The sequence below is a fragment of the Pelodiscus sinensis genome, chromosome 1 (genome assembly GCF_052426305.1).
Source record: "Pelodiscus sinensis isolate ZL-2025 chromosome 1, ASM5242630v1, whole genome shotgun sequence".
Taxonomy (NCBI): Eukaryota; Metazoa; Chordata; order Testudines; family Trionychidae; genus Pelodiscus; species Pelodiscus sinensis.
The window spans coordinates 255,328,188-255,348,921 of NC_143052.1; the positions used below are offsets into that span (position 1 = coordinate 255,328,188).

General features: G+C 41.0%; 1 protein-coding gene across 13 annotated transcripts in view; it reads right to left on the reverse strand.

The window, feature by feature from the left end:
* MBNL2 (muscleblind like splicing regulator 2) overlaps positions 1 to 20,734 on the reverse strand; it is a 153,572-nt gene that overhangs the window by 121,207 nt on the left and 11,631 nt on the right. Inside the window, exon 1 of one of the 13 annotated variants that reach the window (XM_089775426.1) lies at positions 3,623 to 4,054. The exons of 10 other annotated variants lie outside the window; for them this stretch is intronic. The gene's annotated coding sequence lies outside the window, so the exon portion shown is untranslated. Of the gene's footprint in view, positions 1 to 3,622; positions 4,060 to 18,315; positions 18,529 to 20,734 lie in introns of those variants that run through there. 2 more of the 13 variants (XM_089775425.1, XM_089775424.1) reach the window with 2 other exon arrangements.

Sequence of the window (20,734 nt, forward strand, 5' to 3'; positions counted from 1 at the left end):
TGTAAGTCGGAACTAGTGTCCAGATTCAGCCGCTGTTGAAACTGATCAGTTTCAGCAGCGGCTGAATCTGGATGCCAGTTCCAACTTACATACAGATTCAACTTAAGAACAAACCTACAGTCCCTATCTTGTACGTAACCCGGGGACTGCCTGTACTGAAATTCTACCAAAGCTTTAATTAAAAATGAAATATAGCATTTTATTGAATTGAATAGGGAAAAAATAATATGAGCATGTTATTCCTTGTGTTGAGTATCTGAGGGGTAGCTGTGTTAGCCTGAATCTGCAAAAACGAGAAGTCCTGTCATGCATCTGATGAAGCGGGTCTTTGTCTATGAAAGCTTATGGTCCAATAAATCTGCTAGTCTATAAGGTGCCACAAGACTTCTCATTTTTCCTTGTGTCGGTTATTTTAGATTTAATCTAATTTGAGGATTTTAAAAAAATATTTTACACTATGTCAATTTTTTTTTAAAGTACGCCATGCATTTGTGCATTCACAATTTTTAAAATTAGGCTTCAGGGTTGGTACCTCCCTTTAAGGTGACTGGCAGCACTTTATTTCTCCAAGGCTATTGTTTTACACAGTTTGCAGACACGTCAACACTACATTGGTTCACGCTTGGAAGGTTATTTTCACTACCATAAGGACTAGAAATTACATTTTAAAATGAAAACTTAAGACTGTACAGCCAAATCCTATGGCAAGGAATGGATTCTACAATAAATTTTGAAAATAATTCTGTTCTCAAGTCACAAGGAAACTCTCTCAAAACACAGGGCTTTTTCTTCTCTGCAGGATAAATGAAGAGCCCTAAACAGAGACCCTGAAAGTAAGAGCAAATGACTTCCAATATGTATTATTGGAGTTTGCAAATATATTTAGATAATGGATTTCAAAAATTAAAAATATTTTTGTATTTATTCATAAGGCGTTCACTTTACCTTTAAGAGCCCTACTCAAGACTGTGAACATTGTAAAGAAATGGTGGTCAGAAGTGGAGCTTTTCACAAATGACCTGGAACTCAGATCAGATTATTCCTGAAGTACTCAGGAGGTACATCCCAGAACATTAATTTGGAGATGTTTGGCTAACCAGGACTGTGTATCTAACAGTGCATACAGCATTATTTTATTGTGAGATACGATTAAAAAGAAGCACGTGTATACTGTATGTATCCTAAGTTTCCTACAAAGTGATACTTTAATTTTATATCAAAAGAAACACTGCATAAGTTCATTGATATCTAATCTGGTACAACTTAAGTCATTTTTTTTAAGTAATGTAAACTTGGTTTCACCACAGCCATAGTATACAAGTGACTACTTCACTTCTAATGGCCAGATTTTGCCATTCTTACCATACCAAGTAATAAGTTACTCCATGAGAAGTCTCACTGAAATCCATGGGGCTATTTCTGGAGAAAGGTACTACTAAACATGAGTAATGTGATTAGAATCTAGCCCTCAAAAGTTTAGTATCAAGTATTTACATATTGATTACAAATAATTTCAAGATTTTTCTCCCCCCATATCATAAAAATAAAAGCCCACCTAAATGTATAACAGGTATGTTTGTGTGGGAAGGGCCTAAGAGAGAATGTGTCCTTGAGGAGATTTGTTTGTTTTTTTAAACACACTCAAAAGCAAACTGTATGTGAAGAAAAATCTTGTTCGCAAAGCTTAAATTACATTTAGTTGTTTAGAAGAGCAGGAACTATTTATTTAATTTTTCAAAGATAGTTTTCCTCTAGGCTGGCGCGATATGTAATCTATGCATGTATACTGAAATACTACATTTAAAATGTAGGCAGTAATTAGAAATATTGTGGACACAATACCAATATGTCATATTAGCAGAAGTCTTAATGACTCTTCATCTTTTTACATTTAATATATTTGTTATTTAAAGAAACACATTGTTATGTTAACTCAGATGAGTTAGGCTTTTGAAAGTTATAGTTTAGAACGTAAGACAATCCAAAGCTAGTGCCAACTGCTTTATCCAGCACTGAATCAGGTATTTTCAGACATGAACCAAAGAAGAAAAAAAAGTTTAAGCAGACCATTGGAAGATGACATTATAAGTTTTGAGCTAGTGTCCTGTACTTCTCCTTGAAGCTAAAAATGGTAGGGCTATGAGCATCTATATAGTGATGCCCTTTTAAAAACAATTCACCTTGTTACTAGGACAATTATTCAAGATCTATTCTGATAATAGCACTATAGGCAACAAGAATTTATTTATAATGTGCCTTCTCTAAACACATACATATTTACTTTTCATCAACTCAGTCTTAATTATTCCACATCATTGGGTAAAAGTGCTTTGAGTAGTAATGCCTAATTAATATAACAGGCATTAGAGAAAAAATATGAGAAATTTTCACATCTTTACTTAAAGTAATTATAATTTTGTTGCTTGTTCCTTTAAAATTATATTACATCTTGTTTACATAGTAAATACTGCAGTACTATAAATGTTATTGAAGGCAGTTTAAATTCCTGTTGCTATCTATGGATTTCATCCTGAGAGGTACTGAGAAACCATCTGCACCCACTGAACGCAATGGAAGTTGAAGAGACTTTGCATCTCACAGGATTAGAGTCTATATTTGCATATCTTTCTTGCAATGTTCTGGTGAAATTTACTATCGCCTCTTACATTCATGGTCTAACCACACAGTACAAACTCCTTATTCCACCTAAAATTGAATAGACTTCTGTCCCAAATGCCTCCTTTCCTTCTCATTGCCAAAAACATTTAACATAAATCGTCTCCATTGCTTTCTTCTGCTAGTTCTCAGCAAGAAAGTTGATATTGTTCAGCATAGTGAAAGCACTGCTTTAAAAGCCGCCTGCTCATTAAATTATTCTGCTGGATGTGTGTTCTCATTAAAAATGTATAAAGATCAGATAATTGCAGTAAGCATTATTAACCTTGCTTTTCCTGTTTTAGCTTCTACTTTTAAACCTAAAACAAAGACATGGAAATGGCAGGGAAAAATATTCAACTAAATGGCAATATCTAAAACTCTTTAGAAGCTTGCCTTAAAGAACACAAGAAATCAGTGTATTGAAAAATACCTACAGTCTTTTATACAAGCCACAGTGGAATGAAGTATCAGACTCACTGTAAAGCTGTTTCTAATCTTACAAATAGACAATCGTGGTTTTAGTTCAGATCTTATAATGGCAGCAATTGCTTAGAACAGACATTCCAATTCCATCTGAATCTTCAAACCTATCTATTGTAAACTTTATTGATTTTTATGTTTACCAATTGCCTTTATTAAACCTAGCAACCATTATCAGATGAAAGCACAGCTAAGAATCCAATTAGACCAACAGTATTTTTTTAAACATACCCACCTATTTCCTTTTTAAACTGTAATTTTAAAATGAAATATACAAATATTTGTACTATTTCTCAGCAGAACAATTTACATTTTAAAATTAAATTCACGTACGCAAGATCACATCAAATTCACATTTCACCTCCAAGGACTATATATGCCTGGAGAAATCTTGTTTCCTTGACTCCACCAAGCAACACATATGGTATGCAGCATACTGCAGCAAACTCTTTAAACATTCAATAAAAGACAAAGATCCTCTTACCTTGTTTAGCTCTGTCTATTCGACACATTTACAATGTGAACAGAAACGTATATAATCAAATGACCACATCTTTTCCATTGCATCACTATGAGGAGTATTTTTCATGTACAATAATTATCAACCTATTTTTTTGGGACACTGAAAGCCTTATGCCTTATCTGAGGATTTTCTCTCAGATGATGAAGCAAAGACACAGCCTGAACTCTGTTGCTGAAAGACTGCAGCCCTTCCTTCCAACAAATCCCTCCCAGCATATGGTACCCAATCACACACAAGTTCGTCAGTCCTACTGGTCTTAAACTGGTTGTAATAGGATGATTGACAAGGCAACACAGCACTTCTAAAGTGTAAAAACAATGCATCCATACTGATGAAGAAGAAATTTCCCTCTCACAGGAAAACAATGTTATCAGGGAGGTAAAGTCACATCTATATGAAACAAAACCACCTCCACCATTCCAGCATTTAATGTCTCCTATGTATGGTTTTAAAAAACCTGTGTTAATGCAAAAATGTATTATAGAAAATAAACAGAATTGCAGAAGTGAAGCAATGCTTCATCTGTTTTGTTATAGTGCATGAATAAATCTTGGTATTTCAAATAATTTAGCTCAAGTGTTGTTTTCTAAATACAGCCAAAAAGCATCTATGACCAAACATAAATACAGTTACATCTCTATATGGCACAATATTGCTGTTTAGTCTCTCTAGTTAATTGTGATATATGTGGTATTTTTCACAAGATTCAGACCTGTGTATAGTTGTGGAACAGAATAAAAATGTAATCAGTAACATATTACCATTTTAATATACTTGGTAGGCATAGAGTCAAGGTGAGTGGTACCAAAACAGTGTTCAGTTTGATTAGCATTCAAGTGCTGTCCATCAACAGTAAGGTTCAAGCACGTCATTTATGAATACTGTTACAAGATGACAATAGTCTTAAGTCAAAATTTTAACACTTTGATTGCTGGAACTTTCAACATGTAATAGTAGACGTGCTATACATGTACCAGCTTCCTCACACTGAAACATAAATGCTCCTGAAGTACCATTATGTTCTACTGCAACAGAAAACAGCAGCAGAAGACAACAAATGAAGGGCTAGCATTTTAAAATAAGGGAATGTGAACTTTCAATTCAAAGCTAACCATGTAAAAATGTAAGAAATCTACAGTAGTGCTGCACTATGTGTGTATCCTCTCTCAAAAAAAATACATTGCCAAATATATTTAAAACTGTATAAAAAGATTAAACATAAGAATAGACAAGTCAAAAACAAAGCTCTCATTCATTTAGGAGTTGTAATCCTGAGCCTCTTTATTATTGACTGTGTGGCATATCTGAAATGAAGCATTTCCAAAAATCATTTCTTTCTATCCCTTCACTTAAAACTTTCTTCAGGCCTCCTCCCTTCTCCCCTTAATTACTGCAATCACCTTCCCTCTGGCCTCCATAAAATGCAAATTGCCCCACCTCTTTCCCACACCTGCTGCTCCTCTTTGCCCACCAATCTCACTACAGCTCCTCTCTTTCTTCCCTTTGTATCTCTACACTGGCTTCCTCTCCACCAGTGCATGAAATTCAAGCTTATCCCAGTCTTATGACATTTCTCTTCCCCTTTCCTACCTGTCCACCCTGGTCTCATTTCTGAAACAGTCACTATATTTGTCAATGATGAAACCATTGAAGTCCTACTTACTTAGTTTCCCCACATGCATCTCCCCATGTTTTGTTTTGTGTTTTTCCACAATATCCCCTGTAACTTGCACATCCTTCACAGGCCATATACTTTCTCCACATCCAGGTACCTGCTTGAGACCCATCTCTGCAAAAATTTAACCAGTTGACTCCAACAAGTTTGTGGAGTTACTAGAGATAACAGCACTGCCTATTACATCAAACAGCTGTGAAACCCACCACAAAGTGCTGCTGCTATCAGTTCTTGTTAACTCCAATAGCAGAGGTCAGAGAATCACCAAAAGGCTCCAACCCTGGTGATGACAGGTAGATGGCAATGAAGCCACATGATTAAATTTATTTTTTGTTTGTTTTTTAAAAACTTAGTAATTAACACAAACATACAAACCAGGAATGTTAAAACATTTATTTTTGTAAACATGTAACTACTGTATTTTTCAGTGGTTACATGTTTACATGCAGGAGGGAGACCAGTGCTTGCTGGGAGCCAGCTTTTAAGCCTGCCCCCCCTTACTGCCTCTGATAGAGAGGCAGCAGCGTGGGGGGGGTGGGGAGGCAGCTCTGCAGGAGCCAGTACATACATACAGAGAGCCAGCTGGAAAGCCAGCTTCTCACATGTACCAGCTCCTACCTACCCTCCTCCACCCCTCGCGCTGCTCCCTATCAGAGGCAGCAGTGCCAGGGCGAGGAGGAAGTAGCTCTGCGGGAGGCAGCAGGGGATGAGGGAGCAGGAAGCTCTCATGTGCAGAAACCAGCTTAAAAACCAGCTCCCCACAGACACTGGCTCCTGCTTCCCCCCACCTGGGGGGCAGGGGTGGGGTGTGTGTGTGTGTGTGTGTGTGTGAGACTGACCCCATTAGGACAAACCATATAAGGTTGCCAGGTGTCCAGTTTTGCACCGGACAGTCCAGTATTTGAGCTTTCTGTTCGGGAAACAAATTGAGAAAATATAAATGTCCGGTATTTTCTACATAAGATGTAATGTAGATTGTGATGTAATGTCAAGTGTGTCCAGTATTTTTGTTGAAACCATCTGGTAACCCTACTAACCAATGAGCCCAGACTTATCAGTAAATCATGTAAACAGGTACACGCTAACAACCCTAATATAAATCTATGTTTAAAAAATGTTGCAAAGTCAAGCACTCAAAAGTTAGGAAGTTTCAGAATTTATGGTGCCTTTTCAAAAAATTAAATACTGCATCATAATGCATATGCATAACCAGGATATGTTAAGATTGCTCATAAAACGTTGATTCTGGCATTCTCTAATTTTTGAGTGCTTGACTTTGCAACCTTACTAATGTCAAGAATGTAAGAACGGCAATACTGGGTCAGACCAAAGGTCCACGTAAGCCCAGTACCATGTTTTCTGACAGTGGCCAGTATCAGTTGCTTCAAAGGGAATGAACAGAACAGGCAATCAAGTGATAGCCCATTCCCAGCTTCTGGAAAAGAGGCTAGGGACACCATCCTGCCCACCCTGGTTAATAGCCATTGATGGACCTAACTTCCATGAACTTAAATTAATTCTTGTTTGAATCCTGTTAAGAAACTTGGCCTTCACAACATCCTCAGGCAAAAAGTTCCACTGGTTGACTGTGTGTTGTATGAAAAAATATTTCCTTTTGTCTGTTTTAAACTTGCTGCCTATTTGTTTATGTAGTGACTCTTAGTTTGTGTTATGAGTAACTAACACTTCCTTATTTACTTTCTCCACATAAGTCATAATTGTATAGACCTCTCTCATATCCTCTTAGTCATCTCTTTTCGAAGCTGAAAAGTCAGTCACTTCACATGGAAGTTGTTCCATACCACCAATCATTTTGTTGCCCTCTTCTGCACCTTTTCCAATTCCAATATATCTTTCTGAGAAGGGGAAAACACTTCTGAGAAGGAGAAAACACATCTGCCTTCAGTACTGAATATGTGGGCATACCATGGATTTATACAGAAGCAATATATATTCCATCTTATCTATGTCTTTCCTAATTAGTCTCAACATTGTCAGAGGCTTTTTTTTAAACTGTGGCTGCACTGAGTGGATTTTTTTATAGAACTATCCGTAATGACTCCAAGATCTCTTTTTTGAGTCGTAACAACTAATTTAGACCCTATTATTTTATATTTGTAGTTGGAATTACATTTTCTAATTTACATTACTTTGCATTTATCAGCATTGAATTTCATCTGCCATTTTGTTGTCCAGTCATTCAGTTTTTGTGAGATCCCTCTGTAGTTCTTCACATGCCTGCTTTGGACTTAGCTATCTTGAAGAATTTTGCCACCTATTTACTCTTTATTCTAGATCATTTTATGAGTATGTTGAAGACTACTGACCCCAGTTCAGACCCTTGGAGGACACCACTATATTTACCTTTTCCAGTCTGAAAACTGATAATTTATTCCTATATTTTGTTTCCCATCGTTTAACCGTTCTGATCCACAGGAATTTCCCTCTCATCCCATGACAGCTTACCTAAGAGCCTGGGATCCCTCCATCACTGGCTTTCTGAAAGTCTAAGAATTCTATATCTATGACTGCTTTATCAGATATTGGACCCCCTTCCTCTTATCTTCTGTCTGCTTTATTTTTTAGACTTTGAAGGAAAGACTATATCATATTTTTCTATTTGTGAGTGCTACTATAAATTAGATTAATAATTAATGTATTTAGAGTTACCCTATTTTAGAAAACAAAAATGTTACACAAGCATCTTAGTTAAAATTGGATTTTTTCCTAGGCTGTTATGGTTATGTACACTTTAGTATTAAAAAATATCTTATTTTAAAATCTGATTCCCCTCCCCCAGCCATCTCCTTGATTTCTTTTGTATACCACTTACAAATATTTGACTTAAGATCCAAAGTAGGCTACAGACATGTCCATCTTGAAGTCTGACCAGCCATTTTTCACATCCTTTAGATGGGAAAATGCAGGATTATAATTGTCATTCATATTTTATAAAATTATATTGCATATTTAATTGAACATTTGGAGGAAATCCAAATGTCAAGAACAGGGCAAAGACAATAAGGATCCCTCCTTCCCACATGTAAAAGTAAACAGAAAGCCCTAGTGGTTGTTACTAGGTACGTGTTTTAAAGTAACGATTTGGACAAAATAAAAAGATATGAAAGATCATCTGCTAAATATAAAGTTTTCAGCAGTACAGATATAACTTTTGTAAAAGATGGTCAGTTTTTCTGTGATATAAATAAATAAAGGATTGTGTTGCACTCTTATTCTCTGGTAACATTTCTATTAAAGTACAAAAGCTCTGATATAACATTCACTAAGGCAGAGTCATTTATTTTTAGGCATGTATGTTGCATGCATATAGTATGGCAATCGCACGTCTGTCTGACCATGCACTTTAATATATTAAACAGTGGCCTTTAAATGTTCCACAATTACTGTGTGTCAGCAGGAGACTTTCCTCTTAAAATGTCCCCACTACTGCTATTAAAGGAGCAGCTCACTCTTGGAAGCAATGGCAGGAGTCTTAACATACAGAGGACTTCAGGCAGCTCCTGGCATTTTAAACTCAGCGTTATTGAAGCTTACTTAGCACTAGGGATGTAAAATCCTATTTTATTTATCAGTTAAACATTCCCTTTACTCAGATAACTGATTAAATGAGGACAGGTGGGAGGGGGCACAGCCGAGCTGCAGCGGCCCCCACACCATGGGCAGGAGCTGCTCTGAGCCGCACACTGAGCTGCCAGCTCCTAGTTCACATGGGCTAGGAGTTGGGAGCCTTGTGTGGGCCTGGAAGTGGCAGCCCGAGGAGGAAGGGGAGAGGGCTGCTCCCAGATAACAACAAACCATTACCTGGTAAACATCACGGTTAAGGGTGATGCTTACCAGGTAGTTGTTCACATTCCTACTTACCATAGGTAAGCACAACACAGTTGCCACCAAATCCTTGCTTATGCACAGGTGAGGAACTTCCAGAGCACTGGCTACATCAGTTTGTCAGGGTTAGCTACTGGTGGGCCACGAGAGGATTTATTTACCTGAGCATCCACAGGCATGGAGACTCACAACTCCTAGCGGCCACAGTTCACTATTCCCGGTCAATGGGAGCTACTCTAACTGTTCTTAACATTGGTTAAGTAACATTACTAGTAACAGAACTGCTAGCAGCAATAGTTTAAAAGTGTCAGAAGGGAGTCCCCAAATATAAATAGGTTCCCAGGATAGACAGTGGTCTGGAGGAATGATAATATATTTAAAAAGACACTGCCATATCTTACTTGAGCAAAAACTTAGTTTTATTTAAAAAATCCTTCTGAAAGATTTTATAATTCAAACTGAAATGTTCTTGTTAACATTTCCTCTACAGTATTTATAATCCAAACATGGCAACATTTTTCATGCAGGAGAACCTGATGTGAAACAGCCTATTCTATTTCTACTGTCAGAGATACTGCATGCTGAAAGAATGCAAAATGTGAAGAGACATCAAGGTGAAAAACAAACTTGTATTTTGAAGTTTCAGAAATTATAATATTGATAAGAACACCTATATTTTTAAAATATGATATTAGCTTCTTAATTGATGTAAATGTGTATAGTTCCACTATCCATTTATACCAGGTTGGGATCTGGCCCCATATTTCTGAAATATAGATGTGTGTCCATTGATTTCAACTGAGAATCTGTTCATGATTTTTAAACTAGGAGTGTTCCTTTAAGTATGAAAGCACATCTTCAGCTGCCTAAAACTTAGTCATTGTATTTGTGCACACTGTTATCTTTGAAGCTGTTCAAGGCACTGGTTTGCTACAAAATTAACTGTAAGAGAATTCTGCAGGCCAGCTGATTTCTTACTAAATCAGTTTATGTAAGACAGATAACATATAACAAACCTTTTAAAACAATGAATGTAGGTTCTATTAATAGATTTATAGAAGAGCTGTGATTTGGAAACAATTCTTGTTTTCTATGCAACAGCTGAAAATGCTCTTTATAATTAAACAGTCTGACAATCAATCCTTGAGCTATTAAAACTGAGAACATGACATATTTCTTTACCCACTTCAGAGTAGACCCTTCCAAATACAGTCCTGTTTTCTTTAGTGCCATACCATGTAGTTAAATGCAAAACAAAATCCTTCGCTAGCTTCAGCTGCTGCACATTATGCAGCAACAGTTTTATGACTCACAATGAATCACACAGAAGTATTTAAGACAATCATGTAAACAGTAAGTCAGTGAGCCAGGGCTTAACAAATGAATTCACCAATGGTGAGCAGGAAAGTTCCCTCATTAGGTGGCATATTATCCCAATATTTGTATAGTTTCAGAGGGCACCCGTGCTAGTCTGTTTCAGCAAAAACAATGAGGAGTCCTGTGGCACCTTAAAAATTAATGCATTTATTTGTGCATAAGCTTTCAGGGGCTGGAATCCACTTCATCAGATGCATACTTTTTTTAAGATGACACAGGACTCCTCAATGTTTGTATAAGTACCCCTTAGGCTTTTGAGTGCTACATTAGTACAAATAATGCAAAAGCAAACCTTTCTTAAAAATAACCAACTCCCCCCTGCTTTTAGACCACAAGGTTATGAAGAAAACCTTTCAAATGTGAACTGAATGTAAATCAGTAAGAAAAAACGAACTTAAGAACAGCCATACTGAGTCACACTACAAGTCCAATATCCTGTCTTCCAACAGAGGCCAATGCCAGGTGCTTCAAAGCGAATGACCAGAACAAGCAATCATCAGGAAAAAAAGAGTAGGGACACTATTCTTGCCTATCCTGGCTAATAGCCATTGATGGACCTATCATCCATGAACTTATATATTCTTTTCTGAACCGTGTTACAGTCTTGGCCTTCACAACATCCTCTGGCAAGAAGTTCCACAGGTTGACTCCAATGTAGCACTTGTCTACACAGGTGGTCTGGTGCCCTATTCCATGCTAAACTGAGTTACTGCTGATTGAAAATGCCTGCATTCACCCAATACAATCCTTTACAGTGCACTAAATCTCTTCCTGGTGCAAATTCTGGAGTCTTCTTCAAGCTGGACTAAATTTATTGTGAATTGAGTTAAAGCAGACTTACTGTTCACATGCATGTAATGCTTGTTCCTCAATATTTTGGCCATACTTCAATTGCTATCCACTGCTTTTGTGGATGTCTATGGTTGGCTTGTTTATTGGTGTGGCCTCCACTGCACCAAGGTCAAGTTGACTGGATCTCATCTCTTCTGTTTAAATACCGGCATGGGGCCAGAATCAGTCCATTTGCTCCTGGATTCAAATAGGTCAGCATTATAGTGACTACTCCAGCAGCTTTACAAGATGCTTCAAGCAGTCTTGGAGCTGTGGTGAGATCCTTAATCTTCTTGCTATCTGAGAATAAGTGATTGTGCAGGCAACTCTTGTGACCAACCACCACAGCAAGAAACATTTTGTGAGGATCTCAAAGCCTCAGAAGGGTCACAGCTAGATTTCTGCCCAGTGTCATGTAAAGCAGGGGTGGGGAACCTAAAGTCCAGGGGCCACCGTGGCTTGCCTACATCCAGCCTCCGAAGCTTGTGGCTCTCTCCCCCAGCTTTAGGGAGACCGTGCTGGTGCTCCAGCCCTATGGCCCCTCTGCGAGGCTGGAGCACTAGGTCTCTGCTATGGGGGTGAGTGTCCCAAGTCTTGCAGGCCAGACTCAGGCAAGCCAGGGCCGTATCCAACACATGGGCTCTGCCTTGTGTGGGGAGGAAGTGGCTCCAGGCACTGCTGCTTCCCCCTCCCCCCAGCTGCTGCAGCATAGTACTGACTGGAGGCTTTTCCCCTGCCACTCCGATTGGCCATAATCATGGAAAATAGGAGCAGCAGGGGGCGGTGCCTGGAGCAGCAGGGGACATGGAATCATGTGTGTCCCTGGGAAGATGTGCCAGGTAAGCGCTCCTCCATCGCCCAGCACCCACACTGCACTCCTGCACCCCCCTGCTCCTGCCCAGATCTCCCACGTCCCTCCTGCTCAGACCCCACATCCCAAACCCACTTCCTGGCAGTCCCCTCCCAACACAGAACATCTCATTTTTGGCCTCAGCTCTGGTGTGCAAGGGTGATGTGGGAAGTGTCTTTTTGATTCTCAATCGGGGACCACCCAAACAATCGGCATCTATCATGTGCTGAAGCCCTGACTGTTATCTGTTTTCAAATCCATCTTTCTGCCTCCCACATTGCTCCTTTCTGACAAATGCTGCATCCACTCCACCCACTCCTAACTCTACTTCACATGCTTAAAACTCACAAGGTACAGGCACAGACAGCCTCTACCTCCCCTTCCCTGCTTTCCCACAGAACATTCAATAATGATACTATTTAATTGGGTGAAATTCCAATGTTTATTGAGACAGCTATTACAACATGGAAAAAAGTTTAATTCGTATTCACTGTTTACATGAGGTACTCCTAGGTGTGGACATTCAGATGACTGCTCCCTGCTAAAGTACATACAACCCATCAGAGGGATTCATACAGTAAAAGAACATTTAAGTTAGAAGTAGCATAGCTATATAGCTCTTAATGGCTTTTCATCAGGTTACATATTTCAATGGGGAGAGGGGAGGAAAGGGATTGGGAGCAATAAAGGTTTCAAACAATCAGTGCAGAACCCAAACTATTTTCTCTGCAATTTCTGCATGTCTGCAGGGGACATTAAATAGAATATAAGACTAAGAAACTGCTTGATTTTAATCTAGAAATTCTTTGGGACAGCTGCACCCTCCCTTCTCCCTTTAGCATAGCTCCACACCTTCTGCTCCTCCAGTTTTACAGTGGGGGAGGGAGTGGAACCATCTAGGTAACCTCACAGCATCTCTTGCAGGTCTGCCTTTTTTATCTTCCTGAAAGAGATCATTCTCTGCCTCTCTGTCACCTTCCTCTCTGTCATTGGGAAAGCTTTTGATACAGTCTCCCATAATATTCTTGCCAGCAAGTTAAGGGAATATGGATTGGATAAATGGACTGTAAGGTGGACAGAAAGCTGGCTAGACTGTCAGGGCCAATGGGTAGTGATCAATGGCTCGATGTCAGGATGGCAGTCGGTTTCTAGCATAGTGCCCCAAGGATCTGTTCTAGGACCGGTTTTGTTCAGCATCTCTATTAATGACCTGGATGAGGGGATGGATTGCACCCTCAGGAAGTTTGCGGATGACACTAAGCTAGGGGAGAGGTAGATAGCTGGAGAGAAAGGATAGGGTCCAGAGTGACCTAGGCAGATTAGAGGATTGGGCCAAAAGAAATGTGATGAGGTTCAACAAGGACAAGTGTAGAGTCCTGCACTTGGGACGGAAGAATCCCAAGCATTGTTACAGGCTGGGGACCAACTGGCTAAGTAGCAGTTCTGTAGAAAAGGACCTGGGGATTACAGTGGATGAGAAGCTGGACATGAGTCAACAGTGTGCCCTTGTAGCCAAGAGGGCAAATGACATATTAGGGTGCATTAGGAGGAGCATTGCCAGCAGATCCAGAGAGGAGATTATTCCCCTTCATTCGGCTCTGGTGAGGCCACATCTGAAGTAGTGTGTCCAGTTCTGGGCCCCCTACTATAGAAAGGATGTGGACACATTGGAGAGGGTCCAGCGGAGGGCGACCAAAATGATTAGGGGGCTGGAACACATCACCTATGAAGAGAGACTGAGGGATTTGGGTTTGTTTATTCTGCAGAAGAGAAGAGTAAGAGGATTTGATAGCAGCCTTCAACTTCCTGAAGGGAGGTTCCAAAGAGGATGGAGAAAGGCTGTTCACAGTAGTGACGGATGGCAGAACAAGGAGCAATGGTCTCAAGTTACAGTGGGGGAGGTCTAGGTTGGATATTAGGAAAAACGATTTCACTAGGAGGGTGGTGAAGCACTGGAACGGATTACCTAGGGAGGTGGTGGAATCTCCATTCCTGGAGGTTTTTAAGTCTCGACTTGACAAAGCCCTGTCTGGCTTGATTTAGTTGGGATTGGTCCTGCCTTGGGCAGGGGGCTGGACTTGATGACCTCCTGACATCTCTTCCAGCTCTATGATTCTATGAAGCAGGATAGCCTAAAGGAGATACAGAGGAGATTAGTATCCTGTTCCCACTAACCTCTCAGACCCCATATAATAACTGAAGACCCAAACCAGGTACATCTTGCTCTCATGCACACGCCACTTACCATCTGAGGTTTCTACAAGCCTGGGGTGAACCTTGGGGAATGCAATTCAGAAACAGAGGACTAGAACAATTCTATCATTGCTTCTATGAAAAATAGTTGTAAAATGAACAATAACCGCTTGCTTTTTTACTCTACTCCCCAGCACCACCAGCAGCAACACCCTCTAGGACAGGGCCCTTTATCAGCAGCAGTGCAGAACCTGAAGGGGAAGAAATAGAAGTCTAAGAGTGAGATGTGTGAAGCCCTCTTCACAGACTCACAAAAAAAATCTAAAGAACTACGGAGAGTTGTATGGGATTTTTGAAATCTGAGCTGGAGAAAGACAGACAACTATCCAGACACAGCAGTTAAGTGGGTTGGGACAGTGCTGTCATGACCAGAAATATCACGGAGAAACACAGGGGCATTAAAAAAATTGTAATTTCCAGATGCAATGCACATACACAATGCTCTGCTGGAACATGTGCTGCTATTAAACAATCAGACAATACAGTACCTTCAACTGGGACCCAGTCATGTTCTGAAGGCCCTGAACAAGGTTCTGCGAACACCAGCAGATGTACCCTGCTATAGCTCCACAGCTATACTGCAGCAGCCATTCCTCTTCCCAGCACAGAAAAGAGAAACATTAAAACATGGGAACCAAGCACATTTGAGCCATTCAGTGCGGAAGAGTGCTGACCAGCACCCGGTAACTAAGGGGTTAAACTCAGGTAGCTAGCAAAAGGTGTTGGCCAGGAGGCCAGGAGAACCAATCGAGATAGTGTGTTGAAATGTGAACTGGATATAGATTCCTTGCCTGCTTTCTTTGTGTGGGAGAGAAAAACCAGGAGTTGAGAGAGACAGAATGATTTAAACCCAGACAGGACTACCATGCCTCCAAAGAATTCGGGACATGAAAGAGGACTAAATAAAGAAAAGATTAGAAGTAAGTAAAGGAAAAGTGGATCCAGTCACAATCAGGGTATTTTTCTTTATTTTGTGGTTTGGTTTCAACTGCTCTGTGTGAATCTATGCCTCTCCTCCCCATTTACTATCTTGTATTGTGCCCAGAGACTTTTCTCTGTGTTTTAATTTGCTTTCCTTAGTTGTTCTGTAACATCTAGCAATCAAGTATGCTTTATCAAGTTTATCTTTTGTTTTGTAATAAAAATCACTTTTTTTAAGGTGATGATTTGATTCTTGTGTCCTGGAAGGTCTGTCTGTCTGTGTGTATCTGCCTGCCTCTGACTGAGGGATCAGCTACCAGAGACTGCAGCTTGTTTTTCTCTTTTCTTTTTTAAAGCTCTTTGGGGTAGGAGTCGGGGCATTCCTGGGGGGTGGGTTCAAGAGTTCACCCCAGTTGTACGGATTAAAAAAATCTTTTGATGGTGGTAGCTTGTTATTTGTTTGCTTATTCCTCAGAGCCAGGGAATCTGCGATTCTGGGAAGTTTTGGTAACCAGTGCCTCTAGAGGCAAAGTTTTAAGCTCTCTTGCGGACCCTCACCTTCTGCAGTCGGAGTGCCAGAGCAGGGAACAGCCATGACAGAGAAACACAGGAGAATTAAAAAACTGTAATTTCCAGATGCAATGCACAGACACAATGTTCTGCTGGAACACATGTTGCTGTTAGACAATCAGACAATACTGTGCCCTCAACAGGGGCCCAGTCATGCTCTGAAGGCCCTGGATAATACAAGCTACTGGGAATACCAGGAGATGTACCCTGATATAATTGCACAGCTGTACTGCAGCAGCCATTCTCCTTCCCAGCACAGAGAATCAGGAACATTAAAACAAAGGAACCCAGCACATTCGAGCTGTTCAATGAACCTGGCAGTTCTGAGCCCCAACTCTCAATCCCAGAAAGACATACAGCAGCAAAGCAAGACAGTCGCTGCTCACCTGAGGACAGGAGTGCACCTCCCACCCGTTGTGTGCTGTCCCCCTCCACCACTCTGTATTTGCATTTCAGACTTTTCCACATTAAACCTGTGTTTCATGTTCTAATAATCACTATCAGCAAAATGTGTAACATTTTCCAAATATTATTCTGGCTGTTATGTACCCACATAACTTGTGCAATAAAAACATCAAAAAGTCACATTCTCAGACCCAAATCCAGCCCAGGTCACAGGAGGAAGATCCTATCGAGGGGACACTAGCACATTCTTATCTTTGCAATGTATCATGTTATACTGCTGTGCTGACCTCAGTGATAGGTACTTCACAACCGCTGTCCCTTGTCCATGCCACTTCCCACAGTTCCCACTGGCCAGGAATGGCGATCCACGGCCAATAGGAGCTGTGATTGCCATTACCTGCAGAGGTACAGATAAATATAGCAGTAGGGGCTTACAAGGGACTAAACCTGGCAAACTACCCCCATTTTATTGCCCACCCCTGCATTAGGTGTGAAGTATCCATATTCGTAATCCCCTACTGAACATCAGAATTGTACATCGACAGGTATTTCCACAACTAGTGGTGAAAACCACCTCTGCCTCAGGCTCTCTTCTCTTTTCAAATCAGATACAAGAAGAAAAATATACAGACGAAATATCCCAGTTTTCAGAGCATGTGTACCCTCTGCATGTGCTCCCCAATTCCAGCTCCACACCTTGGGAAGCAAAAATCAAGCTGATTCTACATGATGGCTCCCAAGGTCACAGAGAGTAGGGATGTGAACGTGAACCCAAATATATGGTTAACCGATGAGCCTCCCAACGAGCATTGGCTCCCTCTCCCCCTAAATGCTGAAAATTTCAAGGGTTACACGTTTATACTAATAAACATTTTAACAATTCTAACAGAAAGCAGGATTTGCCTACACCAAAGGTGATGAATTACCTTCATTTAACTAAATGGAGTGTTAATTCTAATGGGTCTGTTGCTTTAGTTTTACCTTAAAAAAAAAAGTTGTGAGGCTGCAGCTGTCCACACATTGCAAATGTGAACAATAACAGCCGGCATGAATCTTTGAGCTAGTGACCTCAAATGACCCATTATATCTAAAGGACATGTTTTCCTAAGAATTTACTCAGCTCCAAACCAAACAAAAAAAACCACCTAAATTAACCATATTTTGAATTTTTCCCTTCATTTAATAAAAAAATATTGACTCAATTTAGCAAACTGATTCAATTCATTAAAAAAAACCTATTCTATTGTTTTCATATACTCTTGGGATGTAGATTTAAAATATAAAATGTATGCAGCTACATATTGGCCAGGGGTGGGCAAAAGGGTTGGATCCAGCCCACGGAGGCCCTGCCACTCTCCCACCCCCAATCCAATCAGGGCCTGGGGACGGAGAGAGTGCACAAAGTTTCCTCTGCTCCGCCCCCACCCTGCAAAGAGCGTGCGGCACTTAAAAGCCCCACACGCCCCTGGCAGGGTGGAAGAAGGCTTCCCATGTTCCCCCATCCCCAGGCCCTGACTGGGGCAACTTGGGGGGGGACGGGCTCCCCCACCCCCAGACCAATCATGGTCTGAGGGTGGGGAAACCCAGAAGCATCTTGGCCCTGCCCCTTCCGTTTGAGGCCCCTTCTGGTGCGGCCCAGGGCCACTTAAAAAATGTTTGAAGTGACACCCAGCAAAAAATTATTGCTCACTCCTGACATTGGCATCTCTCATTTCTGTAGAACAGCTGTTAGTAGGCACTGTTTCCTTACAAACGGTCACTGAACTTCTCAGGCAGGGCCTGCAGTGCTACTCCCAGATTAGCTGCTCAGGGGTGTATGTCAGTTTCCTCTAAGTATTTCCATCCATGAGCAGAGCGAGTTTTGTCATGTGCACCGATATTGACGTCATGTGCGCGTGTGCAGATGGGTGTCACCACAGCACTCACCGGTTATAGTGAAAGCTTTGTTATCCAGAACTCATGGAGAATGGGGGTTGCCGGTTAATTGAAAGTGCTGGATAAGAAACCTTATTGCTCTGCCCCCACCCTCCATCAGTACATTGGGCTCCCAGCAGCTCAAGGCAGGGTGAAGGAGGAAGGAGGTGCGTGCTGATGATGTCATGTGATAAAAAGGCAATCAGTCTCACTCCCGCTCCCTCTCTAAAGAAAAGAAAAGAAAGAAAGAAAACTAAAGCAAGAGATAACTAACGAGGTGCATGACTTTAAATGTTTAATATTAAATCAATTAAAAAGAAAAATTAATACTGCAAAATTTTCAGTAGCATTTGATATCTTATTAAAAAGGTGTCTGCTTTCTTTGTCTTTGCCAGGAAAGTAGAGTTGAAGGCACTGGGGCCTGAGCCGGCAGGGAATGGATTGGACTGTTGTGATAGATGTTTTAAATTGTTTTCAGCTACTGGCTAAATGTTATTTAATGGGCTCACTTCTGAATGCTTTTTGTGCATATGGTTCTCCCTACTACCCAAGTGTAGTGCTAAAGGTGCCTCTGCTTATTTTTGGGGAAGACCCTGTATGCTGCAATCCAGCCTCACAGACTACAATTCCCATGAGCCCTTGGGAAAAACAGGAAGGCAGTGACTCTTGTGTGGAATAGTGATAGAAATGTAGCCGTGTTAGTCTGGGGTAGTTGAAGCAAAATGCAGGACAATGTAGCACTTTAAAGACTAACAAGATGGTTTATTAGATGATGAGCTTTCGTGGGCCAGACCCACTTCCTCAGATCAAATAGTGGAAGAAAGTAGTCACAACCATATATACCAAAGGATACAATTAAAAGAAAGGATACAATTAAAAAAAATGAACAAATATTTGTTCATTTTTTTTAATTGTATCCTTTGGTATATATGGTTGCGACTACTTTCTTCCACTATTTGATCTGAGGAAGTGGGTCTGGCCCACGAAAGCTCATCATCTAATAAACCATCTTGTTAGTCTTTAAAGTGCTACATTGTCCTGCATTTTACTCTTGTGTGGGAGAGCTGAGTCTATCCACGTGTGTGGAGGAAGACACAGCAGTCTGTGGACTCATCCCTGTTTTTGGAGCAGAAAGGGGGCCAGGCTTCTGTGGAGGAGTTTGATTCTGTTCAGGAGCTGTTACACTGCAGATACAGATTGGGACAGCGAGCCTTTGGAACTGGGATCTAGCAGGCTGCTTCTGACTGCCCTAGAGGGAGGCCCTTTGGCTGTACTTGTGTCTAGAAGCTGCTCTGCATCCAGCACACAGAAGGAGACTGAGTAACTGGGCATCTTTGGGGAAATGCTGCCTGGGACAGACCTCAGAGATATAGACTAACTCTGGGTTCAAATAGAGGCCGACCCAATGAACCAGAGCTGCTGCATAGCTTGGACCCACATACACACTACCTACAGAGAATCACCATTACAGCTGCAGTTCTTCAAGCGCACCCACGCAAGCAAGAATCTGGGACTCTGAGTCCAGGGGTGTGCACACTGGGGTGGGATAAATACTGGCAGCTAGATAAGTTTATTTTATTTCTGTGTACTTTGTTAATTGATGTTATTCACTGTTAATTTGTTAAATCCTGTTTAAGTTAAATAAAGGTTGTTCATTCTAATGCAATCTATTAGATGTATATGATTTATGATTTGTAATTGTTGTTCTGGAGTTAGATCCAGTTTATTGCTGGAATAAGTTTATTCCTGGAGGTTTCCAAGGCACACCAGTGTGTACAGGGCCAGCCAGGAGGAGGCACTGTCATTGTACATTCTTTATGAGCAAGGGACTGCAGTAAGGGGTGGATAGGTTTTCCCCAACCAATCACCACCACCACTGGGGTACTCAGGATCTCCTTTTATGTCAAGACCATCAGGCGCCCATGCACACCTGTGAGTGTGACCTGCTCCCGAGTAACCCAGGGAGGAATAAGGGGGTTACACAAGAAACAGGATTTTATTATATTTCTGTTCTGTTTACATTATGTACAATCTTTCAATTTGCTTTGCCCTTCATCAAAGCTGGTGTGATTCAGCTCAGGGGAAAGATTGAGGAATGAAATCCTGCTGCATATTCTATTTATTTTTATTTCGGCACCAAACCAAAACGTCGGAACAACAAGGGTGGACAGTAAGCTTCAGCATTTCAGCATCAAGTTAGTGCAGTTTCCTTCTCAGCTCTGAATTGCTCTCTTTGTTTTATGGGTACTTCCTACCTTACAGCCTGAACAGCAGCCACGCAGCAGGAGTTACCTGGAGGGAAAGGGAAGGAGCGGAGGGGACAGGAAGGTGCCGCTTTCATTCAAAGCAGCCCAGCACCCGGAAGGACTGCAGGGGGGATTGGGGCAGTGGGGGGGGGGAGGGGGAGGCAGGGAGCTGTCTCCACTTGTAT